Genomic DNA, 14,963 nt, shown 5'->3' with positions numbered 1-14,963 from the left:
TTTTTTATAGTCATATTATCTCACATAATGAAACTCATTGAATCTATTTCTTCATATAATACCCAGATATTTGTCCATATAAATCAGCAATATCATTTAACTTTTATGGTATAAACTATTTTCTCCCAGATTCTCCCAGATCAGAATTTATACTTGCTACTTTGAAGATTTGGATTTTAATTCACTTACAATCCCAAAGACAAGTGGGATGACAGGGGTGGAGAATAGGACAACTGCCATCTATGTTCAAGGTAACTACCTCAGGTGAGGTCATTTCAAATCACCAGGCAAGGCAGGACTTCTGTCACTAGGCAGGAAAAGAGACATTTTTCTGCTCTTTGGGAGAAAATTTTTGTTTTTTCTGGGTTAAAGTCCTTAGATTCATCATAATTCATCCAAATGGAATTATTATCATTCCACTTTTCAGAGACCTAGTAAATCCTTTAAATTTTATGAGATCTCAGAGGCTGATAAATCCGTATATGTTATAATTAGCAAATAGAATGAGAAATTTCTGCTCTGTTTTTCAGGTTTGGCAACCCAACCTTGCATCTGCAAGAGATATGAGATTCTTTTAAGATAAACATGGGAGATTTCTTGTTTTTCATTATTACTTAAGCTGAGAATTTAAAACCCTGAACTTATTTTTTTAATTAAAAATTTCTACTTCCATCAGAATAACCAGGACATCATTTGTATTACTCAGTCTTATCATAACAATCAGTCACAATAGCCAGTTGGTCTGCCAGAGCTTACCTTCAATGAGCATATAATTCCAGGGAATTACAGGATAATAATGTTTGTAAATAATTTGGCACACATCTATGGACTAATAGTATCCTATTTTCAAAGTTCTAAAACAATGGAGTCAGATAAGCCAATTCTGCGAGTCAGTTTCCTGCAATGTCTCTGGTTACCAAATACTCTATCAGGCAAAGTTCTAGGTATTTTAAACAGAGAGGGGTTTAATTTAGAGAATTTGGTGGTCAAATGTCATTAGAATTGTTTGGCAAAGAACAGTTTAAAAAACACTCAACCTACGATTTAAAAACCAAATTACTTTGATTTAAAGACCAAATCATTTAATATAGAAGTCAGGAAGCTGCCACTGCTGCTATCAGTGTTGCTACCTCCACAATTAGCCTTCATTTATGACACTGAAACTAGATACTGGAACATGAAGTCTACCTCCTACACCCACTCATGTCTTTTAGAACTTGTTTAAGAGCTGTGGAAGGATGACTTCTGTTTTATCCCTACCTTTCAAATCTTGCATGAATGCATCTCAATGGCAGAAATTAAATTGTGTCTAGTACCTTAGCCAGAAAGGAATCTGAGGAAAGGACTCTTAGCCCTTGCAATACAGGATGGAGCATGGGAAGGGTCTGTTTTACTCAGTCGTCTCAGCATCACTTGACATAGTTGATTTTTGTCTTTCTTAAAGCACTTTCTGCTCTTGCTCTCCATGAAACCATATTTTTCTGTTTTAGCCCTACATTGCCTGTTATTTCTAAGGATCCTTTTCTGGATGAAGTGAATAATAAAATGGGGACAAAAGAATAGATCCAAGGAGGATAGCTTCAAGATGACAGAGGAGTAAGACATGGAGATCACCTTCGTCCCCACAAATATATCAAAAATACATCTACACGTGGAACAGCTCCTACAGAACACATACTGAGCACTGGCTGAAGACCTCAGACTACCCAAAAGGCAAGAAACTCCTCATGTAGCTGGGTAGGGAAAAAGAAAAAGAAAAAAACAAAGACAAAAGAATAGAGACAGGACCTGAACCTCTGGGAGGGAGTTGTGAAGGAGGAAAAGCTTCCACACACTAGAAATCCCCTTCACTGGCAGAGATTGCAGGTGGGTGGGGGTGGGGGGAGCTTCAGAGCCACAGTGGAGAGTGCAGCAACAGGGGTGCAGAGAGCAAAGTGGAGAGATTACCGCACAGAAGATCGGTGCTGACCAGTTCTCACAAACCTGAGAGGCTTGCCTGTTCACCTGCCAGGGCGGGAGTGGGGCAGGGGCTGGGAGCTAGGGCTCTGGCTTTGGAGGTAAGATCCCAGGGAGAGGACTGGGGTTGGCAGCATGAATACAGCCATAAGGAGGCTAGTGCACCATAGCTAGCCAGGAGAGAGTCTGGGAAAAAGTCTGGAACTGCAGAAGAGGAAAGAGACTTTTTCTTGCCTCTTTGTTTTGTGGGGTGCGAGGAGAGGGGATTAAGAGCACCGCCTAAACGAGCTCCAGAGACTGGCACAAGCCATGGATCTCAGCGCAGACACCAGCAATGGGCATGAAACACTAATGTTGCTGCTGCAGCCAACAAGAAGTCTGTGTGCAAGCAGAGGCTACTATCCACATCTCCCCTCACAGAAGACTGTGTAGCCCACAACTACCAGGGTCCCATGATCCAGTGACAAATTCCCTGGGAGAACACACGGCATACCTCAGGCAGTTGCAATGTCATGCTGGCCACTGCCTCCACAGGCTCACCCAACATTTTGTACACCTCCCTCCCCCTGGCCTGAGTGAGCCAGAGCTCATGAATCAGCTGCCATTTTAACAGCGTCCTGTCTAGGAAAAGAACAGTTGCCCTCAGGTGACCTGTAGATAGAGGCGAGGCCAAAACCAAACCTGAACTCCAGGAGCTGTGCGAACAAAGAAGAGAAAGGAAAATCGCTATCAGCAGCCTCAGGAGCAGCCTATTAAATCTCCACAATCAAACTGATGGACCCTACATCTGTGGAATACCTGAATAGGCAACAAATCATGCCAAAATTGAGGCGGTGGACTTTTGGATCAACTGTAAACTTGGGGTGTGCTTTCTGCATCTAATTTGTTTCTGGTTTTATGTTTATCTTAGTTTAGTATTTAGAGTTTATTATCATTGGTACATTTGTTTATTGATTTGGTTGCTCTCTTCCTTTATATATATATATATATATATATATATATATATATATATATATATATATATATAAAATACATGTTTCCTTTTCCTCCTTTTGTGAGTGTGTATGTGTATGCATCTTTGTGAGATTTTGTCTGTATAGCTTTGCTTTTACCATTTGTCCTAGGGTTCTGTCTGTCCATTTTATTTTTATTATACTCTTTAGTGCTCATTTTCATTCGTAGATTTACTTCTTTTGGTTTGGTTGCTCTCTCTTTCTTCCTTTTGTTAAATTATTTTTTATTTTAAATAATTTAAAAATATTTTAATTTAATAAATTTATTTTACCTTATTTTATTTTCTTTCTTTTCTTCTGAGCCGGGTGGCAGACAGAGTCTTGGTGCCCCAGCCAGGTGACAGGCCTGAGCCTCTGAGATGGGAAAGCCGAGTTCAGGACATTGGCCCACCAGAGACCACCTGGACACATGTAATATCAAATGGTGAAAGCTCTCTCAGAGATCTCCATCTCAATGCTAAGATCCAGGTCCATTCTATGACCAGGAAGTTAGAGTGCTGGACACCCTATGCCAAAAAAACTAACATGAGAGGAACACAACATCACACATTAACAGAGAGTCTGACTAAAATCATAATAAATTCACAGACACCCCAAAACACACCAACGGACACTGTCTTGCCTACCAGAAAGACAAGATCCAGCCTCATCCACCAGAATACCGGCACCAGTCCTCTCAAAGAGGAAGATGACACAACCCACTTAACCAACCTAACCCACTGGGGGCAGACACCAAAAACAACAGGAACTACAAACCTGCAGCCTGAAGAATGGAGACCCCCAAACACAGTAAGTTAAGCAAAATGAGAAGACAGAGAAATACACAGCAGATAAAGGAGCAAGGTAAAAACCCACCAAAACAAACAAATGAAGAGGAAATAGGCAGTCTACCTGAAAAACAATTCAGAGTAATGATAGTAAAGATGATCCAAAATCTTGGAAATAGAATGGAGAAAATAAAGGAAACATTTAACAAGCACCTAGAAGAACTAAAGAGCAAACAAAAAATGATGAACCACACAATAAATGAAATTAAAAATTCTCTAGAAGGAATCAATAGCAGAATAACTGAGGCAGAAGAACAGATAACAGACTTTGAAGATAAAATGGTAGAAATAACAGCCAGGGAGAAGAATAAAGAAAAAAAGAAGGAAACGAATTGACAACACTCTCAGAGACTTCTGGGACAACATTAAAAACATCATTAGAATTATAGGAGTGCCAGAAGAAGAAGAACAAAGGAAAGGGACTGAGAAATATTTAAAGAGATTATAGTTGAAAACTTCCCCAATATGAGAAAGGAAATAGTCAATCAAGTCCAGGAAGCACAGAAAGCCCCATACAGGATAAATCCAAGGAGAAACATGCCAAGACACATATTAATAAAACTATCAAAAATTAAATACAAAGAAAAAATATTAAAAGCAGCAACAGAAAAGCAACAAATAACATTCAAGGGAACCCCATAAGGTTAACAGTTGATCATTCAACAGAAGCTCTGCAAGCCAAAAGGGAGTGGCAGGGCATATTTAAAGTGATGAAAGAGAAAAAAATACAACCAAGATTACTCTACCCAGCAAGGATCTCATTCAAATTCGAAAGAGAAATTAAAAACTTTACATAAAAGCAAAAGCTAAGAGAAGTCATCACCACCAAACCAGTTTTACAACAAATCCTAAAGGAACTTCTCTAGGCAGGAAACACAACAGAAGTAAAACACCTGTAATAACAAACCAAAACATTTAAGAAAATAGTAATAGGAACACACATATTGATAACTACCTTAAATGTAAATGGATTAAATGCTCCAACCAAAAGACATAGAATGGCTGAATGGATACATAAACCAGACCAGTATATATGCTGTCTAAAAGCGACCCATTTCAGACCTAGGGACACATACAGTCTGAAAGTGAGGAGATGGAAAATGATATTCCATGCAAATGGAAATTGAAAGAAAGCTGGAATAACAATTCTCATATCAGACAAAATAGACTTTAAAATAATGACTATTACAAGAGACAAAGAAGGAAACTACATAATTAACAAGGGATAAAACCAAGAAGAAGATATAACAATTGTGCATATTTATGCACCCAATATAGGAGCACCTCAATATTAAGGCAAATGCTAACAGCCATAAAAGGGGAAATTGACAGTAACACAATCATAGTAGGGGACATTAACACCCCACTTACAACATAGGACAGATCATCCAAAATGAAAATAAATAAGGAAATATAAGCTTTAAATGATACATTAAACAAGATGTACTTAATTGATATTTATAGGACATTCCACCCATAAACAACAGAATAAACTTTCTTCTCAAGAGCTCATGGAGCATTCTCCAGAACAGATCATATCTTGGGTCACAAATCAAGCCTTGGTAAATTTAAGAAATTTGAAATTGTATCAAGTATCTTTTATGACCACAAAGGTATGAGATTAGATATCAGTTAGAAGAAAAAATACGTAAAAAATACAAACACATGGAGGCTAAACAGTACACTACTAAATAACCAAGAGATCACTGAAGAAATCAAAAAGGGAATCAAAAAATACCTAGAAACAAATGACCATGAAAACAAGATGACCCAAAACCTATGGGATGCAGCAAAAGCAGTTCTAGGAGGGAAGTATATAGCAATACAATCCTACCTCAAGAAACAAGAAACTTCTCAAATAAACAACCTAACCTTATGCCTAAAGCAATTAGAGAAAGAAGAACAAAAAACTCCCAAAGTAAGCAGAAGGAAAAAAGTCATAAAGATCAGATCAGAAATAAATGAAATAGAAATGAAGGAAACAATAGCTAAGATCAATACAACTAAAACCTGGTTCTTTGAGAAGATAAACCAAATTGATAATCCACTAGCCAGACTCATCAAGAAAAAATGAGAGAAGACTCAAATCAATAGAATTGGAAATGAAACAGGACAAGTAACAACTGACAATGCAGAAATACAAAGGATCATGAAAGATTACTACAAGCAAGTATATGCTGATAAAATGGATAACCTGGAAAAATGGACAAATTCTTAGAAAAGCATAACCTTCCAAAACTGAAACAGGAAGAAATAGAAAATATAAACAGACCAATCACAAGCACTGAAATTGAAACTGTGATTAAAAAATCTTCCAACAAACAGAAGTCCAGGACCAGATGGCTTCACAGGCAAAATCTATCAAACATTTAGAGAAGAGCTAACACCTCTCCTTCTCAAACTCTTCCAAAATATAGCAGAGGGAGGAACACTCCCAATCTCATTCTATGTAGCTACCATCACCCTAATACCAAAACCAGACAAAGATGTAACAAAAAAAGAAAACTACAGACCAATATCACTGATGAACATAGATGCAAAAATCCTCAACAAAATACTAGCAGCATCCAACAGCACATTAAAAGGATCATACACCATGATCCAGTGGGGTTTATCTCAGGAATGCAAGGATTCTTCAATATATGCAAATCAATCAATGTGTTAAACCATATTAACAAATTGAAGGGGAAAAACCATATGATCATCTCAATAGGTGCAGAAAACCTTTCAACAAAATTCAACACACATTTATGATAAAAACCCTCCAGAAAGTAGGCATAGAGGGAACTTTCCTCAACATAATAAAGGCCATATATGTCAAACCCACAGCCAACATTGTTAAGTGATGAAAAGCTGAAAACATTTCCACTAAGATCAGGAACAATGTTGTCCACTCTCACCACTATTATTCAACATAGTTTTGGAAGTTTTAGCCACAGCAATCAGAGAAGAAAAATAAATAAAAGGAATCAAAATCTGTAAAGAAGAAGTAAAACTGTCACTGTTTGCAGATGACATGACACTATACATAGAGAATCCCCAAGATTCCACCAGAAAACTACAGAGCTAATCAAAGAATTTTGTAAAGTAGCAGGATATGAAATTAATGCACAGAAATCTCTTGCATTCCTGTACACTAATGATGAAAAATCTGAAACAGAAATTAAGGAAACACTCATTTACCATTGCAACAAAACGAATAAAATACCTAGGAATAAACCTACCTAAGAAGACAAAAGACCTGTATGCAGAAAACTATAAGACACTGATGAAAGAAATTAAAGATTATACAAACAGATGGAAAGAAATACCATGTTCTTGGATTGGAAGAATCAACATTGTGAAAATGACTGTATTACCCAAAGCAATCTACAGATTCAATGCAATCCCTATCAAACTGCCAATGGCATTTTTCACAGAACTAGAAAAAACGTTTTCACAAGTTGTATGGAAATACAAAAGACCCTGAATACCTAAAGCAATCTTGAGAAAGAAAAACAGAGCTGGAGGGATCAGGGTCCCTGACTACAAAGCTCCAGTATCAAGACAGTATGGTACTGGCAAAAAAAAAAAAACAAAAAAAACAGAAATATAGATCAATAGAACAGGATAGAAAGCCCAGAGATAAACCCACGCACATATGGTCATGTTATCTTTTATAAAGGAGGCAAGAATATACAATGGAGAAAAGACAGCCTCTTCAATAAGTGGTGCTGGGAAAACTGGACAGCTACATGTAAAAGAATGAAATTAGAACTCTCCATAACACCATACATAAAAATAAACTCAAAATGGATTATAGACCTAAATGTAAGGTCAGACACTATAAAATGCTTAGAGGAAAACATAGGCAGAACACTCTATGACATAAATCACAGCAAGATCCTTTTTGTCCCACCTCCTAGAGAAATGGAAATAAAAACAAAAATAAACATATGGAACCTAATGAAATTAAAAAACTTATTTACAACAAAGGAAACCATACACAAGAAGAAAATTCAACCCTCAGAATTGGAGAAAATATTTGCAAACGTAGCAACTGACAAAGGATTAATCTCCAAAATATACAGGCAGCTCATGCAGCTCAATATTAAAAAAAAAACAAACAACCCAATCCAAAAATGGGCAGAAGACCTAAATAGACATTTCTCCAAAGAAGAGATAGAGATTTCCAACAAACACATGAAAGGATGCTCAACATCACTAATCATTAGAGAAATGCAAATCAAAACTGCAATGAGGTATTACCTCACACCAGTAAAAATGGCCATCATCAAAAAGTCTACAAACAGTAAATGCTGGAGTGGGTATGGAGAAAAATGTACCTTCTTGTACTGTTGGTGGGACTGTAAATTGATACAGCCACTATGGATAACAGTATGGAGGTTCCTGATAAAACTAAAAATAGGACTAACATATGATCCAGCAATCCCACTACTAGGCATATACCCTGAGAAAACCATAATTCAAAAATGGTCATGTACCACAATGTTCATTGCAGCATTATTTTCAATAGGCAGGACAGGGAAGCAACCTAAGTGTCCATCAATAGATTAATAGATAAAGAAGATGTGGCACATATATACAATGGAATATTACTCAGCCATAAAAAGAAACACAATTGAGTTATTGTTAATGAGGTGGATGGACCTAGAGACTGTCATACAGAAAGAAGTAAGGCAGAAAGAGAAAAACAAATACCATATGATAACATATATATATGGAATCTAAAAAAAAGAAGAAGAAAAAAGTTCTGAAGAACCTAGGGGCAAGATAGGAACAAAGACACAGATGTAGAGAACAGACTTGAGGACACAGAGAGGGGGAAGGTTAAGCTGAGACGAAGTGAAAGAATGGCATGGACTTATATACACTACCAGAAGTAAAATACATTGCTAGTGGGAAGCAGCTGCATAGCACAAGATTAGCTTGGTGTTTTGTGACCACCTAGAAGGGTCAGATAGGGAGGGTGGGAGGCAGTCACAAGAGGGAGAGGATATGGGGATATATGTTTATGTATAGCTGATTCAGTTTGCTATACAAGAAACACTAACACACCTTTGTAAAGCAATTATTCTCCAACAAAGATGTTAAAAAAAAGAAGAAGAAGCAAAGGTCCATTAACTTTGATATGATTGCAGGAAAGTCTTCTCCAAATAGATACCATTTAAATGGGATACACACATACAAATATGGGGTGGATTTTAGGAATAACACCAATATTTTTGTTTCTTTCTTTCTCCCTTCTTTCTCTTCTGTGGTGACTGTGGAGACCATATTCTTAAGGTGGTAGCATCTCAAGGTGGAATTCCTTGGCATGCTTGCATAACTTCTTGAAGTGAGGTCACACAAGATAGGTAGGGGGTAGGGGTAGGCCCCCTACCTATCCTGAAGAATGGTATGGGCTGTCATATTAAAAATAAATAAATTTTACTTTGTTTTAAGCCACATAAACCAAAAGGGAATGTTTAGCCTGTTTTTTTCAAGAAAGTTTGAGATTTATCAGAAAATAATGCTAGAAGGGGACAAGAAAAATGTGGGCATAAGCAATAAAGTGATTGTCATGATAAACAATGCAATTTATGTCAAATAAGGACAGGTGGTACTGATGGATAGTTACAAAGTGATAACTTCAAATATATTTATGACATTGATGGGTATAGTATTTTGAGGGTATTTGACCAAGTGAGAAGAAGAGTATGAAATGCTGTTTTAAGTGTATGTTTGCTGTTGAGGGTTGATGGGATGTTTATTTTCTTGTGATATCAAGATTGAGTGCTTGATAATAGAAGTGAATGACTGAGGAAATGTAAAGGAGAAATGAAAACACCAACTATGAGAAGATCAACAAACTAAGTCTAGAGGTTCATGGACGATCTTTTATTTTTTATTTTATTTATTTTTTTTTTTTTTGCGGTATGCAGGCCTCTCACTGTTGTGGCCTCTCCCGTTGTGGAGCACAGGCTCCAGATGCGCAGGCTCAGCGGCCATGGCTCACGGGCCCAGCTGCTCCGCGGCATGTGGGATCTTCCCGGACCGGGACACGAACCCGTGTCCCCTGCATCGGCAGGCGGACTCTCAACCACTGCGCCACCAGGGAAGCCCAATGGATGATCATTTGAAAAACATTCATCTATTCCAATATTTTAAGATTTCTAGTTCTATTAGTAGATGAAGCCAGAATAGCAGAAATCTTCTACTGAAATTCTCTTGCCTGCTTGCTCTCTTTATTCTACAGACTTTTTGGTGAAGCAACGATAATGCTGCATATAAAAACATGGGCATTGGTGTCAGACTGCCCAGCTTCTGATTCTGGTTTAGTCATTCAATAGTTTGGTGGTACTTGCAATTGGTAAGTACTTGGTACTTATTATTGAAACACTTTTTTTCTGATGTATAATTAATTTTGAACATTAAATAAGGACAATGATTTTGTCCTTGGTTATTATATTACTATAATTATTGTGTAATATTATGGCTTCCTACTTTGTTTGATGACTTGGCATTAATATTCACCACTAAATTTACGGTAGGGTCATTGGCGAGGATGTTATCCACTGTATCAGTTATTGTTACCCATATAACTCCTTACTTCACACACACACACACACACACTACAAAAACAGAAATAGCCTCCCAGATTGAAATGCCAAAAGAAGTTTGCCTCCACTGATAAACTGTTGTTTATTCTCAAATTCTCCACAAGTCATGCTAAAAAATGTTCAATCCCTTTTAGCTTTGGAGACTACATAATTAGAGTCAAAATTGTGGCTTAACTTTAATGTAGGAAAGGACTCTGAGAATATCGTATACACACTCCCTTTCCTCCATTAATTATCACCTTTCTTTTTATTTTAGATTTAATATTTATTCATATTTATTGAATACATTTTCTAAGTCACCTCATTCTTCTGTGTGTGCATATATGTATATTAATAATATCGATATCCTAGATTTTGAAACCACAAATTATTGAAGAAAAATGGTTGTCCAAAATAAGAAGATTTCTACTGCTATAGAAAGATTTTTTTTAATAGTAAAGGGTTTTTCATTTAAGGACCAGGATGAAGCAGTTCTCCTTTTGTGAGGAGCAAGCTGAACCTGTGTTCCAATACAGCTCTTGCTACAGGTCCCATTTTGATTTAAAAGGTTAGTTGGGCATCACCTATTGACATTGCTTCTTAATTTGGTCCAATATATATTATAATTATTATTTCTTTACATCGTGATTCCTAGAGTCTACCGAGGGTTCTAGAGCTCTTCTCTTGATTACATTTATATGATGCTTTAATGGTAAATGGAGATGAAAAAGATAAGGTACTACTTCCTACTCTACTATTGAATCAAGCAGATATCATTTTAATAATGTCCTATTTCCATCCCTGCAAGTAGAGCTTGCTGCACTGTGGCTGAGACACTATGTTAAGTAGGACAACTGTGAGCATCTTTGAGAAATTGCTCAGAGATTAAATGTCTCTTACTTTTCATACCAGCAAATGATTTTATCTTTGACCCATAATTTGACATTCTAAACATAGGATGTTCTGTATTTTAGTATTAAGTGTGATTAAGTCCAGTGGATTTCATTCAATTTCTGATTAATTTTGACACTGGGTAGGCTGAGCATACAGCACTGAATTTTAAGCCTATGTAAGTTTCAAGGAAGGCAAATACAGAAATAAATAAAATGCAGTTCCTATCAGTCCCGACAACAACTCTGTGAAGTCTCACACATGATAAACCAGTTAGGTTACTCATAAACTGTTCTCTTCTGGAGATATTTGTATTTAGTTTTAGGAGACATTTGTTGTATACCTACTGTGTGGAAAACAATAGGCTCTTAGAAGACAGAAGAAATGATAACAAAATAGTCCAAGCTTCAAGGAGCAGTTTTTGTGTGCAGAGTATTACCCAAGTTCCGGGGGAAAAAAACTGTTCTTTATAATGTATATCTGATGAAGTAACTTTTTGTGAATTTATAAGTAATAGAAAACTACAAGTATGTACCACTTGGCAGTGAGGTAACTTTAGGAAATAAGAGGTCAGGAGCTTAAGAAGCCTAAGTCAAGTACAAATTCACCATGCATTTGCCTACTTTTTGAGTTCTCTAAAATTTGTCCCTTTGTATATTATTCAGTCTGATTTTCCACTGAATTTATATACATATTCTGATTCTTTTAGGCTTATATTCTTTAATTCATTCATTAAAAAATGTATTGAAATAGAAGAACAACCAAATGAGTGGAGAGGTATTTTATGTTCATAAACAGGAAGACTCAATATTATTATGCAGTCCATTCTTCCACCTTGATCTATAGATTCATTGCAATTTCAATCAAAATTCCAGCAAGTTTTTTTTGTTATTGACAGACTGATTCTAAAGTTTATTAGGAGAGGTAGAGGACCCAGAATAACCAACTCAATACTGAAAGAGAAGAACAAAGTTGGAGCACTGACACTATTTGACTTCAAGACATTCTGCAAATTTATAGAAAACAACACAGTCTGGTATTAGCAAAAGAATACATGCATAGATCAATGGAACAGAATAGAGAGTTCATAAATAGCCCCCCTTAGATATAGTCAACTAGTATTTGATAAAGGAACACAACTAATTCAATGGAGAAAAAGAAGTCTTTTCAAAGGAAGGTTTTGGAACAACTAGATATCCACATTAAAAGAAAAAAAGAATCTAGACACAGACCTTATACCATTCACAAAAATGAACTCAAAATTATTCACATACCTAAATGTAAAATGCAATACTATAAAACTAGAAGAGAGTATAGAAGAAAGCCTAGATGACCTTGGGTTTGGTGATAATTTTTGAGTTACAATACTGAAGGCACACACTACTATGTATAAAATAGATAACCAATGAGGACTTACTGCATAGAAAAGGGAAATCTACCCAATATTTTGTAATAACCTATATTGGAAAAGAATATGAAAAGATATAGATGTATGTATAGAATGAATTTGCTTTACACCTGAAACTAACACAACATTTAAATCAACTATACTTTATTTTTTTAAAAATGGTCTTAAAAAATACCAAAAACAAGATCCATGAGGGAGGAATTGATAAACTGGACTTCATTAGAATTAAAAAGTTCTACTCTGTGAAAGACATTGTGAAGAGAATGAAAAGACTCATCACAGACTGGGAGAAAATATTTACAACAGACATATCTCATTGAAAGACTGTTATTCAAAATATATAAAGAACTGTTAAAACTCAACAATAAGAAAACAGTCAACTCAGTTAAAAATTAGGGCAAAGACCTCACCAGACATCTCACTGAAAAAGGTATACAGATACTAAAGATGCATATGAAAATGCATTCCACATCATATGTCATCTGGAAAATGTAAATTACAACAACAGCGAGATAGCACTACACACCTATTAGAATGGCCATAAACTGGAACACTGAAAACTCCATATACTGGTGAGGATGTGGAACAGGAGCTCTCCTTCATTGTTGGTGGGAACAAAAATGGTACAGCCACTTAGGGCTGTTTGGCAGTTTCTTACAAAAGTAATCATATTCTTACTATACTATCCAGCAGTCTTGTTCCTTGGTATTTACCTAAAGGAGTTGAAAACTTATGTCCACACAAAAACCTGTACATCTTTATTTATAGCAGCTTTTTTCATCATTACCAAAACTTGGAAGCAACCAAGATAACCTTCAGAAAGTGAATGGATAAATAAACTGTGATACATACAGACAATGGAATATAATTCAGTGCTAAAGAGAATTGAACTATCAAGTCATAAGAAGAAATGGAGGAAACTTAAATGTATATTACTAAATGAAAGAAGTCAGTTTGAACAGGGTACATACTGTATGATTCCAACTATTTGACTACCTGGAAAAGGCAAAACAATGGAGAAGATAAAAAGATCAGTGTTTGCTGTGGGTTAAGAAGGAGGGTGTGATGAAAAAGCAAATCACAGAGGATTATTAGGGCAGTAAATGTATTCTATGATACTATAATGGTAGATACATGTCACTATACATTTATACAAAGCCATAGAATGTACAACACTAAATGTAAACTATGGTCTTTGGGTGATAATGATTTGTCAATGTAGGTTCATCAATTATGTTCATCAACTGTAACGTGTAGCACTCTGGTGGGGCATATTGATAGTGGTGGAGGTAGTGGATGTGTGTGGCTCTTTGTAGTTGATGTTCAATCTTGTCGTGGACCTAAAACTGCTCTAAAAATAATGTCTAGCAAAAAAGAAAAAAAAACAATAAAAAATTAAGTCTGAGGTGGTGAAAGAAAGAAAATGATAAATATGAGGGAAAATTAATGAATCAGAAAACAATTATTTATTAGAGAAAGTCAAAAATTGGTTCTTTAAAAAAATTACCCCATGGTAAGACTCAATAAAATATAGCAGAAATACAAAAGCTCAGTGTAAGGAATGCAAAATAAGATAGTTATACTGTCAGACAGTCAATGCACATATAATACAAGAATATTATGAGCCATTTTACATGGATAAATTGAAAATTTTAGATGGAATGGATAATTCCTGGAGAAATACAATTTAGAAGACTTATATCATAATGAAGAGATAATTTTAAAATCCTATTATTTGAAGGAAACATAATCCATAATTAAAAGCTTTTCTGCAAAGAAATTTCTAATCCACATACTTCTCCATCAAGGTAATATTACTCAAAACTTTCCAGAGAATAGAAAAAGAGATAATTGTATTCTATTGGTCTTGTGAGACCAACATAACAATGATACAAAAACCTGACCAAATATATTGCCATAAAAGAAAATTACAAGACAATCTTCCTGTAATCTTGAATATAGTTGTAAAATATTGCAAACACACTTAGAGATAAGTAGGTAATATATGGATGTGTTCTTTTAGCCATGTAAAGAAATGTAGTCAGTACTCTGAGAGTAATGGATGGGCTTTGGAGAGTTTTAAGATGAGAAGATGTTATGTATGATTCTGTATAAGGAATATGATATAATAGTAAAAAACATATTTGCTACACATGATTCCTTCACTCAATATTTTATACTCTGAAGAAATAAAAGCTATTACTTGTAAAAGAGGATACTTGAAATATCAACATTAGGTAACACTGGCTACTACAGTATAGGAATTTATTGCAGAAAAATTCAATGT

At 35.7% G+C, this 14,963-nt stretch overlaps 1 long non-coding RNA gene across 7 annotated transcripts in view; it reads left to right on the top strand.

Moving 5' to 3' along the window:
• Nucleotides 1–14,963, top strand: part of LOC132491000 (uncharacterized) — a 209,875-nt gene that overhangs the window by 69,972 nt on the left and 124,940 nt on the right. For 3 of the 7 annotated variants that reach the window (XR_009532625.1, XR_009532626.1, XR_009532631.1), the window contains one exon: nucleotides 9,721–10,214. This is a non-coding gene — a long non-coding RNA (uncharacterized LOC132491000). Of the gene's footprint in view, nucleotides 1–129; nucleotides 265–1,490; nucleotides 2,913–9,720; nucleotides 10,215–14,963 lie in introns of those variants that run through there. The other 4 variants (XR_009532627.1, XR_009532629.1, XR_009532628.1 and 1 more) reach the window with 4 other exon arrangements.

This window comes from Mesoplodon densirostris, chromosome 5 (assembly GCF_025265405.1).
Source record: "Mesoplodon densirostris isolate mMesDen1 chromosome 5, mMesDen1 primary haplotype, whole genome shotgun sequence".
In the NCBI taxonomy this organism is placed as follows: Eukaryota; Metazoa; Chordata; class Mammalia; order Artiodactyla; family Ziphiidae; genus Mesoplodon; species Mesoplodon densirostris.
The sequence above is the reverse complement of the archived record's forward strand: the minus strand, read 5'-3'. Positions and strand labels throughout refer to the sequence as shown.